This window comes from Cebus imitator, unplaced genomic scaffold (genome assembly GCF_001604975.1).
Source record: "Cebus imitator isolate Cc_AM_T3 unplaced genomic scaffold, Cebus_imitator-1.0 Scaffold333, whole genome shotgun sequence".
In the NCBI taxonomy this organism is placed as follows: Eukaryota; Metazoa; Chordata; class Mammalia; order Primates; family Cebidae; genus Cebus; species Cebus imitator.
The window spans coordinates 648,513-652,549 of record NW_016107648.1 but is presented as its reverse complement, the minus strand read 5'-3'; the positions used below and the strand labels follow the sequence as shown (position 1 = coordinate 652,549).

Genomic DNA, 4,037 nt, shown 5'->3' with positions numbered 1-4,037 from the left:
TCTACTTTGTCTGAAATAGATCCTGAAAAAAAAAAAAAAAAAAAGAAAAAAATCTTTTTGCCAATAAATAAAAATACTAATTTCTAATTTACCACATTTTGGATGTTTTCCTTGTGATCTACATTTGATGTTAAACAAAAATCCTGCTTTCTAGTAAATATTTTGTACTTAAATAAGGATATAAAAATAATGTGAAAACATTAAGCTTACTTGCTGTAAACAGTCCTTGGGGGCCGTATATGTTACATCGTGATCTAAAGAATACTGTGAATTATAATAACAACAGAAAATAAGATTTAATAGTATATTTGAAGTATAAAAAGATTGTCTAATATTTTAAATATCTTACTTATTTACTACCAAACCTATGAAAAAGGCATAATAATTAATTCCACTTTATGGACACAGAAACTGAGGTTAAATAAATCAAGTAACTTTCACAAAGAGACATTTAAGTGTCAGAACCAGAATTCAAAGCCTGGTCTCTCTGATTCCAAAACCAAATACCACCACTGTATGCATTTAACGAATCAAATCAAAACAAAAGGTCTCTTCTGATATAATGTGTGTTTCTTCGCTGTGATCTGTTTCGTAAGCAGCTAGTAATAGGGGAATGAGGTTGACATAAATGAAAATCATGTTATTTCATAGACAATTTTTCCTAGCATATTAATGTTTTGAAGCAACTGGAAATAAACTTTTCATGATTAAAGAAAAAATCCTTAGCAACAGATGAATATTTTGAGAAAAAAGGTTGAAAATATACAAGTGCTTTTCTTTGTTGCAAGTAGCTAATGTAGTACCTTCAGGAACTGCTATACTTTCCACTGGGTTTTTCATTGCTACACTTTTCACTATTTTACAAAGCTACTGGTAAATAAGAAGCGAGAAAACAAAAACAAAAACAAACCGATATTAAAACAATGGATTCATGATGAAGGCTACATGCCGGATTAGATTTTAATTTTAATGAAAATAGTCTCTAAGAAGCAGGACTTATATGACAGGACTTATATGACACCATACTTCTGTATGCATTAGACAAAACATGCCCTATGAACCTTCAGTACCCAAGGTCCTACCAGAATGCCATGGACAGCTTTCGTTTGAGGTTTTTTTTGTTGTTGTTGTTTAAGACAGTGTCTCAATCTGTCACCCAGGCTGAAATGCAATGGTGCAATCTGGGCTCACTGCAACCTCTGCCTCCCAGGTTCAAGTGATTCTCCTTCCTCAGCCTCATAGGTTGCTGTGATTACAGGCATGAGCTACCACACTCTGCTAACTTTTGTATTTTTTTTTTAGTAGACACAGGATTTTGCCATGTTGGCCAGGTTGGTCTCAAACTTCTGAACTCAGGTGATTCATCTGCCTCAGTCTCCCAAAGTGCTGGGAGATTACAGGCGTGAGCCACCATGCCTAGTCTTGAGGTTTTTAATGATGTAAGTGCTATGGTCTGAATGTTTGTGCCCCCCTCCCCCAAAAGAGATACAGGTATTGATCAACTTACAACCCATGCAACTTACGACCATTCGACTTTACGACCACAATCGCTAGCCACAACTGCTCCGCGTCTGGCAGCGCAAACGTTGCCCAGCTGGGCGTACAACAGTGCTGACCAGCTTCCGGCAGCACTACCATCTCCACATGCCTACTTAACTTACGGCCAAATCATGTTACGACCGGTCTGTCGGAACCAATCATGGTCGTAAGTTGAACACTAGCTGTATGTTGAAATTCTAATCCCTAACGTCACAGCATCAGGAGGGAAGACCTTTGGGAGGTGATTAGGTCATAAGGGCATACCTCTCATGAATGGGATTAGTGTACTTATAAAAGAGGCTTAAGAGAGATCCTTTGTCCCCTATTCTACCATGAGTAGACATAAGCTAGAAGATACCATCTGTGAACCACAGCTAGGACCTTCACCAGACACTAATCTTCTGACACCTTACTATTGGAATGTAAGAAATAAATTCTATCGTTCATAAGCTACCTAGTTTATGGTATTTTGATATAGCAGCCCAAATAGACAATGACAGTAAGGTAAATTCCCCTTACATAGAAAAAATAATGAACATAAGCTAAAACTGCTATCATTGGGACAAAGACGCAGAAGTATACATTAATGCTACTCTGAATTGAAAACAATTTAAATACACAAAGATCAATGTCAATTCACTGTGATCCTAAGGTAGGTATGAAAGGGAACTCCCCACTACAACCACACACCTCCCCCCACAAAGCAGCTCTTAGCACACACAATTTCTTAGTAGAAGATCTAGAGGTTTACAGCCATGGAGAGTGACCCTACTGCATAATCTGTATCAACTAGCAGTGGGGCCTATCTGGCATGCACATATTTCCAAATACATAAACGTACTATCAAAACAGAAAGCTCATACAGGAAGATACACATAGTATATAGAGAAAACAAGCAACATATAGCAGCTATTTAGATAGACACCATGTTCCGTATGGAACCATACCATAACATAAAAAGCATTTTCAAGGCCAGGCATGGTGGCTGAGGCCTGTAATATCAACATTTTGGGAGGCCAAGCAGGTGAATGACTTGAGTTTACAAGTTCAAGACAAAAAGGCAAAAAAGTGCCACGAATCTCAGCACGGCTGTTTCAGCCAGCGCAGCGGGTTGCCACACAGGAAATCCCACAGATCCTGGCACCTTTTCAACAGGTGACTGGAACACCCGGGAGACAGAACTGACCGTTCAACTAAAAAAAGAAAAAAAAAGGGGAGGCTCTGAGGCAGGGAGCCAGGTGAACAGGCTCAGCTGGTCCCACCCCTACAAAAAAACAGCAATCAGAAACATTCTGGATTTAGAGTTTCACAGCAAGCACAGCTGAACCCAGGATGGTCCAGCTCTGGGAGGGAGGGGCACCCGCCATTACCAAGGCAGTCCACCACATGGAGGTAGTTTGCCATTGCTGAGCCAGCCCACCATTACAGAGAGAGTCCGCCATTATAGAGGTGGGCCGCCATTGCCGAGGCAGTTTTAACTACACCGGTTATAAACAGGACTGCAGGAAAGTTCACATGGCAGCTGGGCAGAGCCCACAGCACCTCAGCGAAGCCTCTGCAGGCAGAGAGTGACTAGGCTGCCTCCTCGCTGGGCAGGGCAGCCCTGAAAAAAGCCAGCAGCACAACAGAAACTCATAAATAAAGCCCTAACTCCCCAGGACAGAGCATCTGGGGGAAAAAAAGGGGGGTGGGGGAGGAGGTTTATGAGTTCTGCTGCAGCAGACTTAAGCATACCTGCCCAGCAGCTCTGAATGAACAACGGAGCTCACAGGTCAGCACTTGAGCTCCTATAAAGGACAGACTGTCTTCTCAAGCAGCTCCCTGACCCCCTTAGATCCAAAGAGTCACCTCATAAAGGAGAGCTCAGACTGACATCTGGTGGGTATCCTTCTGGGACAAAGATAGCAGAAGAAGAAACTGGCAGCAACCCTTACTGTTCTGCAGCTGTTGCAGGTGATCCCCAGGCAAGCAGGGCATGGAGTGGAACTCAGCAGTCCTACAGCAGAGGGGCCTGACTGTAAGAAGGAAAACTAAGAAACAGAAAGAAATAACTTCATCGTCAACAACGTCCACTCAGAGACCCAATCTGAAAGTCAACAACTACAAAGATGACAGGTGGATAAATCCACAAAGATGGGAAGAAACCAGCACAAAAAGGATGAAAACACCTGAAACCAGAACACCTCTCCTCCAAGGGATCACAACTGCTCATCAGCAAGGGAACAAGGCTGGATGGAGAATGAGTATGATGAATTGAGAGAATCAGGCTTCAGAAGGTGGGTAGTAAGAAACTTCTGTGAGCTAAAAGAAAATGTTGTAACCCAATGCAAAGAAACTAAGAACCTTGAAAAAAGATTTCACAAAATGCTAATGAAAATAAACAACTTAGAGAGGAATGTAAGTGAATTGATGGAGCTGAAAAACACAACACGAGAACTTCACGAAGCATACACAAGTTTCAACAGCCAAATTGACCAAGCAGAAGAAAGGATATCAGA

General features: G+C 41.5%; 1 protein-coding gene across 3 annotated transcripts in view; it reads right to left on the bottom strand.

The window, feature by feature from the left end:
* RBPJ (recombination signal binding protein for immunoglobulin kappa J region) overlaps positions 1–4,037 on the bottom strand; it is a 117,467-nt gene that overhangs the window by 79,451 nt on the left and 33,979 nt on the right. The gene's annotated exons all lie outside the window — the stretch shown is intronic.